Below are 25,637 nucleotides of genomic sequence, written 5' to 3'. Positions count from 1 at the left end.
TGATTTTGGTTTACCAGCAGAGTGGAATTTCTTTGCCTCATCACACGGAAAGAATTCTTGCGACGGGATAAGCGGAACAACAAAAAGAAAAGTTACACGAGCTTCCCTTCAAAGACCTTACACAGAACAGATCCTCACTTCACACGATTTGTTCAAATACCGTCAACAGAATATTACTGGAATTAGATATATATTTGTTTCTTCAACTGAAATTGAACAAATCAAAACAACGCTGGCTGAAAGATTTGTTTGTTGTTTACCATTGAAAGGAACAAGAAGTTATCACAGATATGTTCCCATAAGTGACAATCAAATAAGATGTTACTTCCAAAGGCTCCAACTTTGATGATCATCAAACTTCAATACGTTTTACAAATGTATCATCTTTTACGAATAACAATTTGTTGTTTGTATGTATGATGAGAAGTGGTAGCTTGGAAAAATTGAAGAGAAAAGTGAAGATAACAATTATGTTTTGGTGCATTTCTTTCACCCTTCTGGTCCAAGAACTGCCTTTCAACTTTCCAAAAATGACACTGCTTGGGTGCCTGCAAATAAAACAGTACGAAAGCCGACTCCACTGGAACTCACAACAGTGTCTGGTAGAACACACAACATAACTGATAAACTATGCAATGAAATATCGTGTTTGTTTAACTCCCTAATGAAAATTGCAGCTGGCAAGTAGTTACAACTGAAGTTTTAAATCTGTATACATGGAGAAACATTATTATGTATATACTGTATGCAAGTGTAGTACAACAAATGTACCGTTAATTTTAAGAATTAGAGCTCATGATAATTGTTATCTCTGCCCATTGTTATTTAAAAGTAGAAATATTTGATCATTTATTGTGTGTAATGATTTAAACATCATTTGACCAATTTTAACTGTAATAATTTCAAGTCCTTGTTTGATAACTTGGCACTGCACTGCACAAGGGGTAGTGTTTTTACTGAAATTTGCTGATCTATTACTCTCAATGTAGTTGAGTCTCAGTCATAATTGTTTTGAGAGATATGCCCATGAGAATCAAGAAAATTGTGTGAAACTTTCACTTGTTTTCATTCAGTCCCTTTTTAGATATTGACCTGCAAAAATTGACATCATAAGGGTTTTGACCATTTTTGAAAAGCTCTAGAAAAAACAGGAGTGCCTTCTCAGGACTGCAACTTTTACTGCAGGTAGTTATGTAAGTACACAACACAGAGATAACATATTATTAGTGAGTCTCTTTCTTCATAAAAATTGAAGGCCTTAGAAAGTGAAGGTTGTTAAAGTTTTCAGAGTATTTACAGAAAGTTTGAGTGACTCTCTTGCATGATAGAGAAATTAAAAAAAATTATGCCTGAAGTTCATTTCATGCTGAGCACACTGTGGTTTTTTAATTATTCTGATATCTTTTAAAATAACATGGCAATTAAACTTTCCGCAAACGTTTATTTCCACTAAAATTTGCCCAACCGCCATTGTAAAAACGGCTGCCAGAAAAAAAAAAAAAAAAAAAAAAAAAAAAAACCATGACTCATAAAATTTTTACAACAGTTTTGTGAATGCCTGCCTATAGGGAACACATGATAAAAAAAATCAAGAAAATCAAAAATGTTGAGCAATATTAGAAATGGATTGACCCTAAGCCCTACATTTAGTATTTTCACACCATTGCTGAAATGTGCTAGATTCTGATCCTGCTCAAAACTTATTAATCCCTCAGAATGTCATTGTTACACTGATGGAATTATCGCATTCCCTATATGCAAGTTCACTGAACTGTGTTGAGCTTACCAGTTAATCTGTGAAACATTCATTCGTAATCCGCAGAAAATGATCCAACCCAACACTACACCACACACAAGCACTGCCACTAGGAGGTGACTTACTGATATTTGGAGTCATAAAGTGCACCTTTCACCCAGCATAATAATATCTGACCACTTTTGCTGAAGGAAATATACATTCATCTATACTCAGTATCTGCTTTTACAGACAACTTGGCAGAGTACTTTACTGTTGTCTGCATTTCCAAGAAAAATATCTACTGTAAATAGAATTAATACTGTATGGAGCACAATCAATTCAAACAATATGCTTTAAAACCCTATTCTTATTCTTAGCTGTGCTTCAGCCACGTACGCTAGCTACAAAACACGAATAAACTCTGAAGGTTATTTTGGTTTTCCTTCAGCATGTCACATCATTTCTCAGTAGAGTGCAGGTTCACTTAAGAGCACAAGATCTTCAAATATGCTTCAGATAGGTCCATTATGGAAATTTACTGTTCCCACAATTCGTGTAGTTGAGACTAAGTAATACAGTGGGAAATATATGGCAACTCTCATTGCACACCAATTTCCCAATAAACTGAAGGATATCTGCCAGTAACAATCATTGGAACAAAAAAAAAATCTATCAATACAAGCTCTAAAATGTGTACCTTAAGAGCTATGAGCAGTTCATCTCCACTAATGTGAAATACATTTCTACCAAAGTAGTGCTCAAAGTTCTTAAGGTACGCATTTTAGAACCCATTATTACTAGACTTTTTGCTTAGAATGATTGTTGTTGTCATATCCTTTAATACTGACAATGCCTCCTGGAGCAATGTGTAAAGTTTTCTTTTTTAAGTTGTGAGCTTTGTATCTTTATCACCAGAGTAATGACAGTTCTCATTATTGCAGCAACATATTAATACAATGGTCCAGCATTTCTGCTGGTGGGGAACTACCTGTAATATTCAGTTCAAATCTCAATTGAGAAAAATATTTTTGTATCAGTCTTTCTTCCTCTAATAATCAAGGTGTAAAATGCCACATCTATCAGGAAAAGATTCTTAGGAAAACTACGCATTACTACTACTGCTCCTGCTACTACTACTACTACTACTACTACTACTACTGCTGCTGCTGCTGCTGCTGCTGCTGCAAAGATCGGAAAATCAGTGTTTGAAAACAATCAACATTGCGCACTACTGTGAAGAAAGTTTGTTGTTATTTCTTGCATATACCAGAGACGTTTCACAGTGGTGAGCTGACAGCGGTAGCCACCACTGAATTTCGAGGCTGTCATGAAATTTACCATAACTGTTCCAGACATGGCATTAATTTACAGCCGATTTAATGTTCCTGAAGTGTGGGATATTACATGCATACTGTGACACAAAATGATTATGTTTCATGTAATACAGTGGAGGCCATCATAGAACTTCATTTGTCGCACCAAAAAATGTACGTTACAAAAAGCAGAGGGTGGGGTGGGGTGGACAATCACTGGTGAATATTTATTAAATGTATCTCAATAATGACAGGATGTAAAAATCAAACAATGGAAAATCCAGAATGTAATGTAACTATATTAGAGAAGGAAAGCTACTACTCACCATATAGCGGAGATGCTGAGTCGCCATAGGCAAACAAAAAGATATAATTGTGCGAATATTTTTGTTGTGCCTACTGCGACTCAGCATCTTCACTATATGGTGAGTAGCAACTTTCCTTCTCTAATATAATGACAGCGTGTAGTATTTGCAGGAGCATTTGTGTTATCACTTTGACACAAGTCTAAAATACTGAAAGAACAACTTCCAAGTAAGTAACATGTCTTCCTCTGAGTGTGTACAAAACACACAGATCAATATTTACATTTAGTGTTTCATTTGCGTCAGCACTGTCGAAACAAAAGAATAACTCTGGCTGTCATTTAAGGAGCCCAACTTTGTATCCTTAATTGTATACACAACACTAGTAAAATTACCTTGGAATTAACAATTTACCAATGTAGAGTTATTTTTAAACAAGTACTACTGTAATGTGATATTATTGCACTTTGTCTCCAGTGGCTTTTATTGTAAACACAGTGACGTTACAGTAAACAACTACAGTCGTGAATAAGGAAAACAGTTGTGGATATATTGAGTGGTTCAGCTTACCACAGTGAAACAACAGGACAAAACCTCATGATAAGCTGACCAAAGCACCTTCACTCCCAGGTGCAATAATATTTTGGTCGACTAACAATTTTAACAAATTTAGAACTATGTTTACAGTAATCTGGGGAAACGAATTTGTTTTTTAGCACATAATATAATTTATATTAAGGCATGTATACTAATTCACCTCTACGAATTAGTGTCAAGCAGACATGAACACCTTGGAGGGAGGGAGAGGGGGGGGGCAAGTGGCAGAGAGGGAGGGAAGAGTACAAGGTACACAGTATTAACAGTTAAACATTTCACATGTTTTTCAACAAATTGCAGAAAGCAGCCACAGCATACAGAAAGAAACAGTTACTCACTTTATCTCACTGTGTATCATTGCACTGATCAATAGTAGTGTTCACAGTCAGCATAGTATCTCTGCCAATGATCTTCATAGCTCACCTGTGAAACAGAACAAATATTGTTTAATTCTGCTTAATCAACAAGAGAATGGAAGCGATTTCCCATCATGGAAAAAAAAAAGTTCAATCCTGAGGAATATATACACCAACAGTTTGTAGTTTGGCTCCGTTCTCTTATCTACAACCATAGGCACAAATAGAATCCATGTCACAAATATGCAAAGATATATGACATATGTGGAAAATTACTTATTTTGCAATCCATCTGTGACTAAGATAAGCAGTATATTATTTATGCTGGATCCAAACTGAAGTGCAATACCCTGCATTAGAGGCTATCAATATTATTGCAATGATTAACTACAGACAAAACCATCCGAGGGCAGACAAAACCATCCAAGAGCAACATTTTATTTGTTGGTAAACATTTTGACAAAATGGCATATGATTAGAAACTGATGTCATTAACATATAATACAGGGCCAATTTTTACAGTGATGCATAATTATCAAGAATGTGGTCAAATTATGTATTTAATTACTGGACAAGTTCATGCCATAATACTGAGGCTGATCCACGAGTAACAACTGATCCTGTTTTTTGTGGCTTTGCTGTTTATGTCGTCCATACTGACAAATGTGCGACATGTTCTTGCTAAACTTGTCTGTACACAACGACTGCTAATCACTGAAAATCAGATATATGAAATTGGCTGATTAAAATTAATATTGAGCATGGTGTACTGATTTTGTACCCGTATCAACTTTAGACACATTTGTTGGATCTTACACTATCACCTGTGAAAATTACAACACGAAGGGCAGATTCGTCAGAAACAAACTTTTATAAGTAATATGGTGCATAAGTGATTAGAATGGAAGAACTGTACATCATCAATACTGAGTAAAGACTACAAGTGCTGCAAACAGAACCACACGGCATTGATAGAGAGCAGCAACAGTGGTAAGAGCAGGTTGGTTGGTTGGTTGGTTGATTTGGGGAAAGAGGACCAAACAACGAGATCATCGGTCCCACGGGATTAGGGAAGAATGGGGAAGGAAGTACGCTGCGCCCTTTTAAAGGAACCATTCTGACATTTGCCTTAAATGATTTAGGAAAATCACAGGAAACCTTAATCAGGATGGCTGTACACGAGTTTGAACAGTCGTCCTGAATGCATATCGGTAGGAGGAGTGATAATGAATAATCATACCTCAGCTCTGGTAAATGTTTAGGCCCAGGATGCAGTACCTGGTCTTTCTTCAAAGATGACTCAAATTCCCAAGCTTATGTGAGCAGAAATTAATCTGCTGAAATATAGCTTGAGGAACAATCTGAAAGAGGCTACGCCCCAGACTAAAATTTTCTGATGTAGCCTTCTGTTCACATGCCCTGAATTAACATGAGAAACACACCTGCTCTATTAAATAATGCCAAAAATAATCACACTTCGGGTGTTTCTTATCAGTGAATGTTTCTATCATGCTGGAGGTATAATAGTAAAAGTATGCAGTTTGTTACAAGGGTTGAAGGAGAGCCTACTCTAAACAATAAATTTTGCCATCCACAGTGGATGAACTGGTATGATCTATTACAGCCACGCAAAATATTGGATGATAATCCCATACTGCTGCCACAATACGAGTTCAAGTATGTATTCTCAACTGTACACAACTCTTGTATGAACTAGTTTCAACACATCCATTTCTACTGTGTAGTAGCAAGCTCTGAATGAATTGCTGTGTCCTCATAATACAGAAACTGCAGAACCTCCCCACACACTGTCCTTTCAACTTTAATAACACGCCGATATTGCACACACACTTACACCAGTACTTACTTCTGTTTTACTAAACCGATTTCTGAATATGGCAAGATATTGTTTCTTATCAGACGAGATGTTACTGCTGATTCTTACCTCCCATTAAAACTAAATTTAGTGCTATTACACTGGTCTAAATGTTAAAAGTTTGGATTCATTTATGCTATTTCAGACTTGCAATTTCCACATATATATTGTGTTTTTATATCCTCTTTAGGGGCATTAATGCATCTTTCAAATGTAGTGTAGCAGTAATTCAGAATGGCATGAATTCAACATGTTCTTTTTACATTTCCAGAAGTATGCGGTATTGGATGTCTTGCACAGGTCACAAAATTATGGGTTGTTGGTTTGTGGGTGTGGAACTGGTGCCCGATAGCATCTCAAATGCGTCCCATTGGGTACAGATCAGGCAAATCTGGTGGTCACGACACCAACACAAGTTTAATATTGTGCTACTCAAACAACTGTAGCACAGTTTTGTCCTTGTGACAAAGGCAGTTATCCTGCCACAACATGCCATTGCTATCAGAGAAGACATCAAGCACTAGGAACGCAGATGGTCAGCAATGTCACAGTCTACAGCAGTTATGGTACTTTCAATTAATACCACATGCCTCAAGGAAGTCAGGCTCATGTCCCTGAGCTGCGTTAATGGGAAATTGCATGTTTTGAGCAATAGTTTGCCAGGACTAACATCTATACAGCCACAACCACTGACTTTGTCACAAGTAACTGTTCGCCTGACCAGGCAACATGTTTCCACTGATCCATATCCAATCTCTCTAATCCTGTGCAGACTGCGATCTTAAATGATGTCATTGAGTCAACACTGAAATGCACAGCTTTTGAGCCCTACAGTCAATTATGTGTGCTGAAAGGTTTGCACCAAACACTTTTGTCTGCTTAGGTCAACAAATCAGCCACAGACCACCACGTATCTTGTTTCACAGAATAGGCAAGCCTCTGACGTCTGATGAGGCACACATCCAATATCTTGTCACCTATTCATGGTTTCATTGTCTTTCAACCACTTTCAATAGATGCTCACAACGGCAGCAAGCAAACAGACAATCACTCATCGTTTACGTTTTTCCAAGCAGAAGACCACAACATTAGCCCTTGTACTGCAAATGGGAGAAATCCATTGACATTAAACAAGTCAACTGCTTCACTTACATACTTTCACTATGGCATCATGTGCCTGCACCACCACCACCACCACCACCACCATTCAATAACACAGTCACAATGTTTTGGCTCATTTAGTGGTTGTCCAAGAAACAGCAGGCAATGAATGAAATGTTTCTACATTATTAGACTGACCAAATTTGTTGCCGTTCATGATGTGTGTTCAGCAACAATGAGACACTAAAATATTTTGGAGATCATATCAGAAATGTACATTGCCATAGAAAGTAGAGAAATTATTTATGCTGAATTATGCCAAAATTTTGATGCTGAAAAAAGTCTTCTCAAAAACTAATAATATGCTGTTCAGACTTTCAATGTGTAGTACCCATAACAGAAGATGTTAGAAAGGAATCCAATTACTGTACTGAGGTAAAATTTAGCAACTCAAAAGTAGAGTACACTATTTTTCCATCTGAATTGTTACACATGAAATTCAACACTTAAGTCACTATAATTTTCATTTTCTAAACTGCTGAATTTTTGCTACATAACCTTTTCTCAAAAATTTAAATCTTCCTCATTATTAAGTTACCAAAGTGAGCTTTATTTTCCTCAAATTTGCATGCCAAAGTTCTTAAGACTTTTAAAAAGCCTTTTTCAGCTATAAATAGGTTAGGTACTGAGGTTCACCACTTCTTTCCCTGTTGTTGAATTATTGTTTATCAACATAATGGTCCACATGGCTTTCTTCATATTTTTTCTACATACTAAATACTGTATCTTGAACTTGTGGAAAACACACTTATAGCAATAAGGAAGTAGTTTACCAGTCTTTTTCTTTGATAATATAAACCGTTACTATTTTATTCTTCCATTTGTGATGCAACATAAGATAGCACTGTAACACCCATTTAAGATTATTTTAATTGCTTCTACACTATCTTGCATCAATAGGTGTTTTTTTAACTTTCATTCACAAAGTTTCAGTAATCTGCTGACAACAGTCCTAGATCTCATTTTAAGCCTGACCTTCGCACTTAGCTCACACTGAAGACTTACAAAACAATAAAAATTACCATATCATCAAGTAAGACTGCAATAGGTTTCTTATGAAGGTCAATGATATCTCTTCAGAAGCTGTGCGCACAATGCTGAAGTGTACTGAATCTAGATCTGTTTATTACCACAAGGACACACATTACCAATTGATGCCTGGATAAAACTCTTCCCCACTTACAAACTGGATTAGCATTGGTCTAATTCTGCAAAAAAGTATTTAATTAAAAACTTCCTACCAGCTGAGCTATACAAGCCTAACTCATGATGCGCTCTCACAGCTTTACTTCCATCAGTACCTAATCTCCTACCTTCCAAACCTTAAATAATTTCTCCTGCATATCTTGCAGGACTAGCACTCCTGGGGGAGGAAAAAAAGTATAAGCTTGGGAGGTAGGATATTAGGCAGCGGCATAAATAAAGCTGTGAGGGACTGCTTGAATTGCCCAGCTGGCAGAGCACTAACCTGATAAAGTCACAGAACTAAGGTTTGACACTATCACACACACATTTAATCTGCATGTAAGTTTCAGAACATACACACTACTTAGGGTGAAAATTCATTCTGGAAGGGATTTAATTGCTTGACAAGAGTAATTACGAAAAATCCACAGACAAACATCCTCTAGGACTCCTTAAAATCCTAAGTTGAACACTGAAATTTAAAATCTCAATCAACCCCTCATTTGCTTTCTCTTCATCTACATACTCTTCAAATAATAATAATAATAATAATAATAATAATAATAATAATAATCTATTAGCCATTGAGTATTTTCTTATACTATGGGCTTCGTCAATAAGTTCAACTACAGTATAAAGATGGTTATATACTCATGTAACTATGTACATACACTCCTGGAAATTGAAATAAGAACACCGTGATCACACTGACAGAACCACAGGCACATAGACACAGGCAACAGAGCATGCACAATGTCGGCACTAGTACAGTGTATATCCACCTTTCGCAGCAATGCAGGCTGCTATTCTCCCATGGAGACGATCGTAGAGATGCTGGATGTAGTCCTGTGGAACGGCTTGCCATGCCATTTCCACCTGGCGCCTCAGTTGGACCAGCGTTCGTGCTGGACGTGCAGACCGCGTGAGACGACGCTTCATCCAGTCCCAAACATGCTCAATGGGGGACAGATCCGGAGATCTTGCTGGCCAGGGTAGTTGACTTACACCTTCTAGAGCACGTTGGGTGGCACGGGATACATGCGGACGTGCATTGTCCTGTTGGAACAGCAAGATCCCTTGCCGGTCTACGAATGGTAGAACGATGGGTTCGATGACGGTTTGGATGTACCATGCACTATTCAGTGTCCCCTCGACGATCACCAGTGGTGTACGGCCAGTGTAGGAGATCGCTCCCCACACCATGATGCCGGGTGTTGGCCCTGTGTGCCTCGGTCGTATGCAGTCCTGATTGTGGCGCTCACCTGCACGGCGCCAAACACGCATACGACCATCATTGGCACCAAGGCAGAAGCGACTCTCATCGCTGAAGACGACACGTCTCCATTCGTCCCTCCATTTACGCCTGTCGCGACACCACTGGAGGCGGGCTGCACGATGTTGGGGCGTGAGCGGAAGACAGCCTAACGGTGTGCGGGACCGTAGCCCAGCTTCATGGAGACGGTTGCGAATGGTCCTCGCCGATACCCCAGGAGCAACAGTGTCCCTAATTTGCTGGGAAGTGGCGGTGCGGTCCCCTACGGCACTGCGTAGGATCCTACAGTCTTGGCGTGCATCCGTGCGTCGCTGCGGTCCGGTCCCAGGTCGACGGGCACGTGCACCTTCCGCCGACAACATCGATGTACTGTGGAGACCTCACACCCCACGTGTTGAGCAATTCGGCGGTACGTCCACCCGGCCTCCCGCATGCCCACTATACGCCCTCGCTCAAAGTCCGTCAACTGCACATACGGTTCACGCCCACGCTGTCGCGGCATGCTACCAGTGTTAAAGACTACGATGGAGCTCCGTATGCCACGGCAAACTGGCTGACACTGACGGCGGCGGTGCACAAATGCTGCGCAACTAGCGCCATTCGACGGCCAACACCGAGATTCCTGGTGTGTCCGCTGTGCCGTGCGTGTGATCATTGCTTGTACAGCCCTCTTGCAGTGTCCGGAGCAAGTATGGTGGGTCTGACACACCGGTGTCAATGTGTTCTTTTATCCATTTCCAGGAGTGTATAAATCATATAAATGTTAGTGTAGTACAAAAGCAAACATTTGGAATTTTATATAGTGTTAATTTCAATATAAAAAAGAAAACATTATATAAATTTATATTAAGCGGAGAGTATTCAAGTTGATGACACTATTTCATTACCATATACATGTTGATAACACCATGTCCTTATCCTAAGATACTGATACAAATATACAGAATTCGAAATGTGTGTATGCCTATATGTTAGATATTGTTTTTTCCAAATTTAGGTCCTACTACAGACAGAGGTACATTTCTCTATGCTATAACAGCTAATCTGTATATTGAGCAAGCAGTAAAGGAAACAAAAGAAAAATTCTGGGTAGGTATTAAAATTCATGGAGAAGAAATAAAAACTCTGAGGTTTGCCGATGACATTGTAATTCTATCAGAGACAGCAAAGGACCTGGAAGAGCAGCTGAACGGAATGGACAGTGTCTTGAAAGGAGGATATAAGATGAACATCAACAAAAGCAAAACGAGGATAATTGAATGTAGTCGAATTAAGTCGGGTGGAGAGGGAATTAGATTAGGAAATGAGACACTTAAAGTAGTAAAGGAGTTTTGCTATTTGGGGAGCAAAATAACTGATGATGGTCGAAGTAGTGAGGATATAAAATGTAGACTGGCAATGGCAAGGGAAGCGTTTCTGAAGAAGAGAAATTTGTTAACATCGAGTATAGATTTAAGTGTCAGGAAGTCGTTTCTGAAAGTATTTGTATGGAGTGTAGCCATGTATGGAAGCGAAACACGGACGATAAATAGTTTGGACAAGAAGAGAATAGAAGCTTTCGAAATGTGGTGCTACAGAAGAATGCTGAAAATTAGATGGGAGGTATTGAATAGAATTGGGGAGAAGAGGAGTTTGTGGCACAACTTGGCAAGAAGAAGGGACCGGTTGGTAAGACATGTTCTGAGGCATCAAGGGATCACAAATTTAGCATTGGAGGGCAGGGTGGAGAGTAAAAATCGTAGAGGGATACCAACAGATGAATACACTAAGCAGATTCAGAAGGATGTAGGTTGCAGTAAGTACTGGGAGATGAAGCTTGGACAGGATCGAGAAGCATGGAGAGCTGCACCTTTGTATTCATCCACTGGCTAAAATGATTTACTTTTGAGCCATTGACCCAATGTTCTCTTAAATTTATTTTTAGATACTGTTTGTACAATTTTAGGGAGCATAGTAAACAGTTCGAGGGCTACATTTTTGTAACTATTATGTATCTTGGACAATCTAAAGTATGGCAGATCAATTGCGTGGTTCCATCTTGTATTATGGGTGTGGACAGATGACCTAAGGGGATATTGAGCTATGTTTTCTTTTATGTGCAATAAGCAATAATCTATGTACAAACAAGGAACTGTCATAAGTTTTTTGACATGTTCCCTGCATGTATCCCTAGGAGATAAACCCACTATACATCGAAAAGCTTTTCTTTGCCATCTAAAAACTGATACTGAATAGAAAGAATTTCCCCAGAGCACAATATCATATGAAAGATGGGGGTGCAAATAAACAAAATATGAATATGGCTGACATTACTCCTAAGCTTATAAAGTAGGAACATAGCACGTGCAAGGTAAGAACAGATGTATGTGATGTTTATACCAGCTAAGTTTCTGGTCAATCATCATTCCTAGCTGTTTAATGGACTTATTCTCTTTGTTTGATACCTTCAAATTAAAGAATATTTCCTCAGTTTTTGTTCCATTTACGTATAGGGAGTTTGCACTAAACCAATGAACCGATTTTTCAAATATTATATGATTTTTTCTCGTACAGATTCAAGTCTGCCCTGAATTGATAAAAGTTGTATTGTCCGCATAGAGGACTGTTAAAGTAAATACTGTGGCATATCATTAACACACACTACAAGCAGGAAGGGCCCATATATGGAGCCCTGTGGCACACCTCTTTTTATGGTTTGTGGGTTTGACAGCTGTCCATTTACACTAACAAATTGTACTCTGTTGCTTAAGTAAGATTCTAATAATTTCAGGGTGTCCTGTTCCATGTCAATTTCATGATCAAAGTACGATGAGATACAATGTCAAATGCTTTACTCAGGTCTAGGAGAGTAGCACAGGAGATTAATTTGTTTTCAAAACCATCATATGTATCACAAACAATATTTTCAACTGCTTTAACTGTTGATAGTTTATACCTGAATCCATACTGTGAGTCACTTAACAGGTTATTCCTCTCAAAATAGTGATTCATTTGTTGGTGAACACAGTCTTCGATTATTTTAGATATTATTGGGATTAATGAGATAGGGAGATAGTTACTTGGATTTGATTTATCTCCTTTCTTAAATATGGGAATGGTTACTGCTATTTTCAAACAGTCACGGAAAATACCTTGCTGTAATTTACGGTTAATGACAGTGGTTAGAGGGGACTTGATATCTTCTTTATGACAAAGTTTGACAAACCATAGAAGTCCTCTGCTCTGGAACTACTTAGTTTGCCTACTGCTTTGCTAACATTTTCAGTTACTGTTGCCCAGCAGAATTTATGAATTTATAATAATAATAAACCAATTAATATGTAAATATTGTATTTAATGTTTTCTGAACAAAATAAAAAAGCCAAATGTTTTATGAAATGAAATATGAACTAAAATAGACTGAAGAAACATATTCTGTATTAGAGAAATATTTGATGCACATCTGAATGATTGTTGAAATCACAGAAAATGAGGTGCTGATTGAGAATTTAAAGCTCAATGTGCAAATCCGAAGCAAACAATTTTAAAGAGTATCGGAGGATATTTTTCTAGCAGATTATGCATATCATGCAGTTTGCTGTTGTGTGGCCTTAACGAATTTCCATCTTCCATACACAATGGTGTAAAAAATCCATACCCAATGGTGTAAAAAGTGCACCAATTTTTCAGTCTAAACAATTTATCACTAGACAATACTACAAACATCAGTAAAGCAAGTGTTTTTTCCTTACAAGTGCTGTTGACATTGTTGTTCCAGCTCACTCGTGTTTTCTGATTTAAAAAACCAGGATACAATACAGAATAAAATGGAGCCATATAGCACAGACCATTTACAATCAATACTGCTTATCGCTCACTCTACGTATTTAACACAGGTGTGTTCCTGCTGCTTTGTCAACCAATGCCAAGCGCATTTTTGCTTCACTGTTCAAATTGCTGTACATCATTTTCAGCATCATCCAAAGGCGCATTAATTTTTCTCTATTTTATTTCTCACTTTAGACAAATCATTTGACCATATTTGTATTATTCTGATTTTTTAATGCTTTTTGTAAACAGCTAAGTTACCACATGGACATATCAATAGTTTCATTCATTCACGTACTGCAGACATTGAGAGAGCACCTGTCGCTGAACGTACTGTTAGGTCGAGGAAAGGGGGTGAGGGCGATTTGGTGGTTACTTTGGGCTATTGTAGCACCCCCCCCCCCCCCCTCCCATCCTCCACATTTCAATGTGGTTTTATATGCTCCTTCCAATGTACCACCTGGTGAAAGTGGGTTGTTGTTGAATAAATGGAGTGTCCCTTTACATTTTACCTGAACAGAGAAATAGCTTTTATGAATTATCACTAAATATATATTTTGGAACACTAATGGAGGTCACAGTATACCACACAAAATGACAGAATTCCAGAATAATGTACAATTTCCTGGTGGTTCAGCCCAATATTTGACAACTCAGGCTAAATTAACTACACTGCCATATCCATCCACTGAATGCACACGAAGGTGTTAACACTACTTTCCTTTCGACTGTGCTGAATTATGCAAGCTTTCTTCTGCTATAGTTAAAATGAAATAAATATTTGGTCTAATCTTCCAAAATTAAAAAATACTGAGACCCCAATCCAAAATTCAATAAATTTAATAAAAATACAGCACTTAATATTGATTCAATCTGCAAGGGAAATTTTTAATTCCTAACCCAAAGAATCAAACCAAAACCATTTCACTTCTGATAACTGCAGAAAGTGCACTAGGAAGGTATCATTATCAAGGACTACTGACTGGATAACTGAACATGGGGTTAAAGGTGAGAGGTGAAAACTGACTGACATATTTTTATTAGGAAAGATAAGCCTAACATTAACTCAGCTCTCACCTTATCAACAATCTGATTTTATTCTATACACTCCTGATGCCCCAGCAGCTCTATCAGAAGGTCAACTGGCCTAACGCAAGCGATTTCTTACTACTCCACATGAATATGGCAATGTTTTTAACTGTGCTGCTGGCAATTATTTTATTTTTTTTTACAAGTGGCATGTGACTAGGGTTAGCACTGATAGATGAAATTTTGTATTTGACCAGGGGAGTTGCAATATACGTGTAAACCTATACCAAGAAAATTGGCTCCCACTGATTGAAGACTGCCACTAATGGCATACCTAACTTGCAACTTACTGTAGAGAATAGCAAGAAAACAATTCCTCTGCTACAGATTAAAAAATATGAGCAGTTGAGAATCTAAATCTGTTCAGTTTTTTCCCACTTTCAAATCACTGTTCCTTTTGTGGCACTTTGCTGATGTTTACAGTACATACAATGACAGATTACATCTTCATTTCATATCAAGTTGCAGTTGCTCCCAAAATCTGTGTCTTTAAATGATTAGCCAAAACAAATAGGAAAGGGAAGGGAAAGGAAGGGTGAACTGGCAGGGTTGTTAGTGAAATCCATAAGGTGGGACACTAGTACTCATGGATGTACCTCTTTTTAGACTAATTTCAGTTACCAATGAGAAGTTCAGGCAGGCAGGTGCTAAAGAGGCCCAAAACTCACAAAATTCTCACAACAAGAAAGCAAATAATAATGTTACCATATTTAACCAAAATATTGGTGGATTAAAGAAAAAAGATTCTCACAAAAGTAAAGTAAAAAATAATGTTACCATTTTTCACTAAAATATTCCGGGATTGAAGAATAAAATAGATGAGCTCCTGGTTTCTTTAGATTACGTTGACTCTTATAATGTAATAGATATACTATGCCTGTCTGAGCATCATCACACTGTGTCTGATATGAAAAAGGTAAATATCAGTGGTTATAAACTAGCTGCACATATGAGCAGAGAGAATAAGGTGAGAGGAGGAGTTGCCACATATGTCAAAAGTTATCACTGTGTATAAAGCTTAGACAGAAAAAAAGTTTTGTCTAGAGCAACATATAGAAGCATGTGCCTGTCAGCTTAAACTTAAGGAGAGCTTTTTTATAATTTCAACAGTATATACAGTATATAGGTCCCCTTCAGGAAATTTTCATTTATTCCTATAAAACTTGGATGCCGTGTTGAGCTATCTGTCAGATAGGGGAAAGGAAATTATTATTTGAGGAGACTTCAATGTTGATTCACTGAAAGAGTGTAATAGGAAGAATGACCTGGAAGTCTTTCTCAGTTGTTTCAATTTAACATCTGTCATTAATTGCCCTAGTCGGGTAGTAAAGGACAGCAGCACATTGATAGATAACACTTTTATAGACCAAGATAGGTTTAAAAACATAAATTTTTGACATGTTGAGAATGGCCTTTCTGATCATGATGCTCAGCTAGTTACAGTACCGTATATGACATAGCTCCATTCAGTAATTCAAAACTACCCTCCAAAGTTGTGCATTCAATTAATGACTCAACAATTAGAAATTTCAGAGAAAATCTTCAGCAGTTAGACTGGGATGAGGTGTACAAGGAACCCGATGCTAATTTAAAATGTAACTTATTTCATGATACACTTGTAAGAGAATTCGAGAACTGTTCCAGTAGTTAAATCTAATTATAAGAAACCATGCAAAAAACCTTGGCTTAGCAAAGGAATAAAAATATCTTTTAACCACAAAAGGGAACTGTATCTAACTAAAAGAAAGAGTAATGACCCAGAAACAGCCAAACATTATAAAAACTACTGTGCTACGTTAAGAAAGCTTATTAAAAAGTCCAGAAGCATGTGTATCATGTCTGAGATTAATACCTCTGATCACAAAATCAAAAGAATTTGGAATATTATTACAAGGGAGACACTGCAACCAAGAGTAAAGGATGACAGCATCACTATCAAAGCAAATGGAAACTTGATAAACAACAAGCTGGAAGTTGAAAACATTTTGAATAATCATTTTTTAAATGTTGTAGAGAAAATAGGATCTAAAGGTTCATTAGAAGAAGCAAGGCAGTTAATGGAAGAGGCCTTACCCACACCATTTGATACAATTGAAGTTCCATCCACCTCTCCTTATGAAATTAGGAAGATGATAAACTCTCTCAAGAATAAAAGCTCACATGGAATTGATGGCATTTCTAGCAGGATAATAAAGCTTGTTCCCAAGAGATAAGTGGGATTCTTAGCCACATATGTAATAGCTCTCTGAAGCACGGTATTTTCCCAGATAGACTGAAGTATGCCATTGTTAAACCACCGCATAAAAAATGGGATATGTCTGATGTCAACAACTACTGCCCAATCTCTCTTCTGACTGCCTTATCCAAAATTATTGTACAATGCTCTGAGTAACCGAAAGTCACCTATTGGGATTTTATGTGATCTCTCAAAAGCTTTTGATTGCGTAAATCATGGAATACTTCTAGATAAGCTGAAGTACTGTGGTATGAATGGGACAGTGCTCAAATGGTTTAAACCATACCTAAACTGTAAGAGTGCAGAAAGTTGAAATAAGCAGTTCACATAATATGCAAAAAACTGCTGATTTCTCAAACTGGGGAACAATCAAGAATGGGGTGCTGCAAGGTTCAGTCTTGGGTCCACTGCTGTTCCTAATATATATTAATTGACTTGCCATTCTATATTCACGAAGATGCAAAGCTGGTACTTTTTGCGAATGATACAAGTATAGCTATCACACCCAACAGACAAGAATTGACTGGTGAAATTGTAAACAAGGTTTTTCAGAAAATCATTAAGTGGTTCTCTGCAAATGGGCTCTCATTAAACTTTGACAAAACACAGTACATACAGTTCCACACAGTAAATGTAATGACACCATTAATAAATATAGACTTCGATCAGAAATCTGTAGCTAAGGTAGAATATTCAAAATTTCTATGTGTATGCACTGATGAGGGGTTGAACTGAGTATCTGCTGAAATGTTTGAGTTCAGCTACTTATGCTATTGGGATCATTGCAAATTTTGGTGATTTACATCTCAGTAAATTAGCTTACCACACCTATTTTCATTCTCTGCTTTCGTATGACATCATATTAAGGGTAACTCATCATTGAGTAAAAGAGTGTACATTGCACAAAAGCGCATTATCAGAATAACTGCCAGAGCTCATGCAAGATCATCCCGCAGACACTTATTTAAAGAGCTAGAGATCTTCACTGTAGCCTCACAATATATATATTCACTTATGAAATTTGTTATTAACAATACGAACAAATTCAAAAGTAATAGCAGTGTACATGGCTACAACACAAGGAGAAAGGATGATCTTCACTACTCAAGGTTAAATCTAACTTTGGCTCAGAAGGGGATAAATTATACTGTCACAAAAGTCTTTGGTCACTTACCTAATAGCATCAAAAGTCTGACAGATACCCATATAGCATTTAAAAGGAAATTAAAAGAATTTCTTAATGGCAACTCCTCCTACTCATTAGATGAATTTTTGGATATAGGAAGTGGGTAATTCCCCCCCCCCCCCCCCCCCCAAAAAAAAAAAATTAAAAATATGAAGTGGCTTTTAATATTTTGTGTAATGTAATATCTTGTACAGACACCTTTTATTAAGCTGACACATTCCACATCATTACGAAGTGTCTTATTCGTGATCTATGGAACAAGTACTTATCTAATCTAATCTAAATTGCAGCTGAACCTTAACTCAGCTTAGAGGTGTATAGCCCCAGGGGCGGGAATGTTCAAGGAACAGCTTTTTTGTGGAGGGGGGTGGGGGGAGCATCAAACACTCCAGTAACACTAATCTCATGTGCCTGAAGTGACTGGATAGAACATGCCAGATGGAAGACAACCTTTCTGTTGCTTGGTCAGTCACTGTTTATAGAGATTGACAAATTCACTCACATTTAAAAAACCATAACATTAAATGCCATGTTTACTTGATGAAATAATCACCAAGGTTATACATTTATGTGAACAGGAATTAACACTGGCAGTTTCATGTACCTCATTACTATCATATACCTCATTACTATCATATACCTCATTACTATCATATACCTACATCCATCGCCATACAGCACAAAAATTTGATGGGCGCAGAACCACCAACCAATGGACACAAAGCATGGAAAAAAGTTGACAAAATTGTGCTTATTGGTACACCCTAACTTGCAAGTTACGTACATGCCTGAAATCACATGTGGCATGCATGGAAACATTCAGGCAAGTGACAGATGTATTCACCCCTGGGATATTTCTACATGGCAGGAAATGCTACATTTACTATTGCTCCTCACTGATGTACAATACAGGATAGCTACTGCCCAATCACACGCATGTGTTTTTTTTCTAGAGCCATTTGCATGGGTCCTCAGCTAGATAACCTATCACCTCATAGCCACAGAATTACATCTGAATGGATTCCAGAACACTAAAAACATGAGTACTTATATTGTCTGCAAGGTCACAATTTGAAATGTATCTATCTTTAACCCAGTTCTGACTAATCTCTAGTATTTGTGGACAACTGTTGGTAAGCAACGCATCAGGCTTTGTCAGCAAAACTTTCACTTGTCTTTTGGAGCCCATGACGAGATTTCGCAATCATTTGGGCATACTGATTAGACGTGCTCAATTCAACTGTTCATCAAGTGTAGCTTGTATTACGAAAGGTGTAATCCTTCATTGGTTGTATAGTGTACAAGGTTTATCTATACACAGGTTACACATTTTATGTAATCTGTTGTTTCTATCAGTTAATGATGCAGTTACTGTCAAGGACGAAAAAACTAGTTTAGACTACAATCAAGCGGAACTTTCAGTGACACAATGTAGTATTGCTGGTACCAAAAAGTTAAATTTGTCGATCTGATTTTATGTTCCTTGTCCAAACAATATTAACTTCTCTTACATAATAATTACCAACTCGGGAAACACTGTAAAATGAACTAATATATTCTCTGCTTACCTTTATAATTTGTAATGTGTAATACTGTGTTAAACACCCATCAGCCAGAACATCAAGATTATTTACGTAACATCATGCTGGTCCTCCTTTTGCATGCAAAATATATGAAATGTTGGCCAGATGCGAATGACATGTATGTGTGCTGGGTACTGCATTTGGTGTAAAATGGCAGGTAGTTTGTTCGCTCTGAACTGTCAGTCGATGTTATTTCATGCTCCACAGCTTTATTAAAAGACATTCTTATATCTTCCACACAAAACTGCGAAAGCACTATTTTCAATTATTTACTTTCTTATCTGGTACATCCCATTATACACTTTAAAGTCAGCCAGTTAAAACTACTCACAGAAAAGGCAGCTTCACTAGCTTTTAGAGCTATACATACAAAATGGCAATCTCAAATTGTTCCATATGAGCAACGGGGCCCCAAGTGCTTCGTCATTTGATATCCAGAGTATGGTTTCCTGTATGTCAGCATTCTAGGATGATTATCCCATGTTCTATAACAGATGTGTTAGCCATCTAAAATGTAGTTCTTTCATTATTACAATCATAAATATTCCTTCTCGTGGCTGTTCCACATAAACATACTCAGAAACTGATCATTATAAGGGATGAGAACCAAGTGCTTGTCGTAAAAAATTACCACTGCTTCAAACATTAAGCACGTCTCTATGACCATTCCAAAATAAGTTACATGGCGCACTGAGTGACGCTTTGCCTGAAGTATTACAGGATGCGCGCCAGAGGTAACGCCTACTGTTCGCAGTGAACTATGTAGTTACAGGCTAGAAAGTCCTCCACACCATGCAATGCACAAGGAATGAATTTGTTGGGTCATTCAATACTGGTTATTCATCTGATGTAAATAAGAAAAATCTATATACTAAGAGGTGGCGAAGTGCTAAGCTATAAAGACAAATCTGTGGGAATCATGCCCAGTCAGTGCTAGGATGTTTTCTTTTGGTTAGTGATTCTTTCACCTGATGATTTATTAATATGACAAAGTAACTGAGTCACATTTCGGAAGCCACATTAAGCTGTAGGTCTTTTTACTTGGTGGGCAGTAGGCCTGTTGATAAAATATCAATTGTTTCCAAAAAATTGATACATATTGGTGATTTTTCCCCCAGACATTGATATTTTTGGCAACTGATATCAATGGCAATACCATGTGCCGATATTTTTATTTTATATTATATTCTTTCACAATTTTTGTTAAATATCTGAAATAATTGTTCTGAAATTTCAGAAGAACATAATTTTACTTTCACTGTGTGGGGTCTTACTACTACTTCAGCTTTCATCATGTCCAATCTTTCTGTTCGGCTGTGTTAAGCAAGTATATGTGGCACGAAAGAAGTCCGGCTGCACTTAGCGATGGCATGGTGAACGGAATAAAAAAACTTCCGATGTGAAGAAAAAACCAAGTGCATTAAAACACAAAAATCTAAGTGACAAAGTTGGTCTTTAGTGTGGGCAAAGACACGGGAGAGAAAATGTTGAGTAATCGGCACTCAGCCTTACCAACAACAACTACAACGTTTAGCTTCACCACGCAATTTTGACATTACAACTGCTAGGTCGCTGGCATTGGCAAAAATGAGAAAACAGGGATGCCAAAGTGTTCCGGACAAATCTGATATGTGACGACAGAACCATTTTATAGTGCCACTTACCATTGCTAGCAAAGTGGTTGTCACCACGCACAATTATGCATAGTTTTTCTTTCAATTTCTGCCTTAAAAAGGTTAGGCAGGCTGTTTGCTTGATGATAAGAATACCTTTCAATAAAGCCAATACTTATACAGCTCTAAAATCGGCAGTATATTTACAATCTGCACCTACATTTTTATAGGCAGGTATGTGTATATTTTTTTGTTGATATATCTATATTTTTTCTCGATATATCGAGAGCCGATAATGACATCTCCAACACCACTATGCTTAGTAAAGCACTGCAATGTTTTAAATCTTTTTTACTGGCAAAACTCAGAGGAGTCCCAGCAGATTGTGTGTGGAATTATGAACCTCAGGAGCCTATTACACTATTAGGCACAGAGAGGTCCCATTCCACACACTTTTGTGCTTCCTACACTGGATATTAGCGCAGTTTGGAAGCATTTCGAAGCTTTTTACATCGCCTGGAATGTGAACAGCTGTACAGGAAATGGCTGTTTGGTAGGTGAAACAACACTGCTAGGTTTAAATATGAACTGAGGTGAGCTGCACAATGTAAGTAATGTTGTTTAGTCTACAATGAGTTAAGTGTTGACTGAGACCTGGTTTTCACAACTGTGTACAAAGTACAGCGTGTCCCACTGTGAAGAGCTTAAAAGCATGTGCATCCACAGGTGTTATATTAATTTTCATTTTGCATACCACGGAATAGTTTTTTGCCTACAAACACCCCCCCCCCCCAGACAGAAAACACACACACACACACACACACACACACACACACACACACACACACACACACACACACACACACACACACCTTATTTTTCTGAGCCTCCTCAATCCCATGAATCACCCAATATCATTTAATATTGGAACATAAAAAAAACTTCCTGAAGTGGTTGTTTTCCCATCTACCACTGTGCAACAGCCAAGCCATTCTTACATCACACCTACTACCAACCGCTTGTCACATATGTAATAACACTGTTGAATGTTCAGGTACAAGGCGTATCTGCTAGAATTTCCGCAGAGCATTTCATTTGGGGATGACCACCGACCAGCTGGCCACTTCGATGAACAGCTACTGCCAAAGCATGGCCAAGAGCAGAGTTAATCACTCAGTGGAGAACATGCTGCTAACAAAATGCTCAATTCCAATGACTGCTTCAGATCTATGTTCTCCTTGCAACATGTACTACAATACCTAAATCTTTCTTGCCTCAAAATTCACTAGCCCCTGCCCCTACAACCCGAATTTCACTACTCTGCACTCTCACCCTCTTACCTGTAGTCTCCCTCTTCCTCTGTTCAATCTCCCCTCCCACATGACAATGTGCACTATACATAACTCTCCCCACCTGTAGCCACAACAAACAAGCTCATCAGTGCCACAATCCCATCTCGCACCCACTGCCTCACCCTCCCAGGTGTCGGCCAACCCTCCTCAACCCCCCCTCCGCACTACCTTTGTCCCGTCACCCAGTCTAGTAACAAGCAGAATGTACTCAGTTGAGACAATTTAGCCGTACAAGAACCTACTCATATAACGTAACACACAGCATGCTAGCTTACAAGACAGGAAGGACAGTCGGAGGCAGATCAAATCCACATGACAGGTTAACAACTGACTGGTGCACAGGGCAGCTTTTATGTAGTTTTTAGGCGTTTTCTCACGCTCGTTCAGGCACGTGCTAGGCTGGTCCCGTTTCCACAACAGAAAATAAGACACTAAAACACCGCAACGCACAAAACTAAGTTTACACATCATGGACAGGTGGCCATCACTTCCTTCCTTGGGTAATTGGTGACTGCAGCAACAGGCAGCCCATTCGGCCACAAAATTAAATTTGGCAAATCTTGAGAACAGCAGATTCCATACTGGAGAGGATTAATCCAAAGAAGATGAAATAGTGCGTGCAGGCATGCACATGTGCATGCGTTGGGAGGGGGAGGAGTGTGGCTGTATAGCTCTGCAAGGTTTTACCCTAAAGCTAGTAACACTCTCAGCCTATTTTGTGTGTCTTGGCACCTCAACTGTTTAGAGAATTGTTACCTTTACTCTAAGTTATTTATATTCTACCAACGACTTTGCATCATATTTAATGTGCTTGATATTAAATTTAGCAGCTGAAAACAGATTGATTCATGTAAGAGCAGAAAGAGGTGGTAGTCACAGCTCATCAGATTTCTTGACAGCTGTACAAAATAGATTCATCTACTGTACTTGCTGCCTGTCCCTTCAAAATTTCAATTCACATTAAAGTCTGCAACTTATCTACAGAACAACTGTACAGCTGACACAGATCAGTATATTCTTTCAGAATGCTTTTGAAAAGAGTTACAGAAACAAATGGGTACCATAAAAAGAAGACATGCACTGCTGTGGGAAGGCACAATCAATAACAAAATTAGAGTGTACTGCTGTTGCATTGATTCAGAGCATAGGGAAGAATATAGGCAATCACAAGTTAGTTCTGGGCAAAATATGCAACAATTTTGTCAAATTCTACGATAATCCATATTTCTAACACCAAAAAGAAGGTACTTTTACATCAATGTTAGATAAAGCCTGTAATTAATTAACAAGAAAATCTTAAATTTTTGCCTATGTTGAAGCAATAAAATAAATTCATGAGTTTTGCGCATGCAAGTGTGGGGAGATACATTTTGCTTCCCAGCGGTGAAAGACGCCAATTACTTGAAAATACAAAGACCTTATCTTGAGCATTATTCATAATAAATAAGTGAACATCATTACTGCACAACAGTGGGTGGAGACAACCAAGTCAACTCGTTGTTCCAACTACCGAATGACTTCGTGACTTTTGCAGTGGGCAGCAGTGTTCAAAACACTCATCGGGAGAAGAAAACCAATCCATTGTTCCAGAGTACAACAGTAGGTGCCTTTGCTGCTCCTTGCTTCCTCACACCACATATCCAACAACATTTTAAAATATTGGAAAATCCATTTTTTAACTTTTAACTAACACAGGATGACAGAAACACAGGATGACAGAAACACAGGATGACAGAAACACAGGATGACAGAAACACAGGATGACAGAAACACAGGATGACAGAAACACAGGATGACAGAAACACAGGATGACAGAAACACAGGATGACAGAAACACAGGATGACAGAAACACAGGATGACAGAAACACAGGATGACAGAAACACAGGATGACAGAAACACAGGATGACAGAAACACAGGATGACAGAAACACAGGATGACAGAAACACAGGATGACAGAAACACAGGATGACAGAAACACAGGATGACAGAAACACAGGATGACAGAAACACAGGATGACAGAAACACAGGATGACAGAAACACAGGATGACAGAAACACAGGATGACAGAAACACAGGATGACAGAAACACAGGATGACAGAAACACAGGATGACAGAAACACAGGATGACAGAAACACAGGATGACAGAAACACAGGATGACAGAAACACAGGATGACAGAAACACAGGATGACAGAAACACAGGATGACAGAAACACAGGAATTTTAGAACCGTAGTTAGTCTTTGCATGGCTTTATTCCAGGCTTTAAATGCAGAGTTTTTCTTTAATCTGGACTAATAGCTACCTTAAATATTGTTTTCGTTTTCATATATAACAGATATTAAATAACTTTTCAATAATAAAAAAAGCTTGCAGTATTCCTAACCATGCCAAAGTGTTAAACCCACAATTTTTATGCACTATTCTTCATAAGCAGACTAAAGTCAATTTAAAAATCACATGACGAAATGATTTACATAAGTATGCTTAAATTGTTTAATGCTGACCAGGAATTTTAACTTTTGTACTCCCTAAAAACCTACTGGTTGGCACGCGTTCACACACACACACACACACACACACACACACACACACACACACTGCCCTTTGCAACTCTTCACTTCAGCTGCAATAAAATAAAGCAAGTCGCTATGAACCATGTATCGGTGGTCACCCACAATATGAGCCAATTTGGGTTTGTGTTTAGCATAGAAATAACTGGTTTAGTTAACATCCGGGTCCAGGCCCTGGTCAAGGAAATTAGATTTCATGTAAGAACTCTTTAACTGAAGTTTGGTACATTATTAAATGAGGTTGCGAAACACTTACAATTTTTACATTAGGAAACTGCTAAACATCCATGACTGGAGATGACACTGCACAACTTCCTGTATAGTTTGATTACATACAATAAATTCCGTGCTACTTATTCCGAGTGCCTTCTTTCCTTAACTAGCAAAGCA

At 38.1% G+C, this 25,637-nt stretch overlaps 1 protein-coding gene across 1 annotated transcript in view; it reads right to left on the bottom strand.

Moving 5' to 3' along the window:
- The window catches only part of LOC126187492 (hrp65 protein-like), a 159,886-nt gene that overhangs the window by 13,770 nt on the left and 120,479 nt on the right, over nt 1–25,637 (bottom strand). The window contains exon 11 of the transcript XR_007537747.1: nt 4,292–4,376. The gene's annotated coding sequence lies outside the window, so the exon portion shown is untranslated. The remainder of the gene's footprint in view (nt 1–4,291; nt 4,377–25,637) is intronic.

The sequence above is a fragment of the Schistocerca cancellata genome, chromosome 5 (assembly GCF_023864275.1).
Source record: "Schistocerca cancellata isolate TAMUIC-IGC-003103 chromosome 5, iqSchCanc2.1, whole genome shotgun sequence".
Classification (NCBI taxonomy): domain Eukaryota; kingdom Metazoa; phylum Arthropoda; class Insecta; order Orthoptera; family Acrididae; genus Schistocerca; species Schistocerca cancellata.
This window is presented reverse-complemented; position numbering and strand designations above follow the sequence as displayed.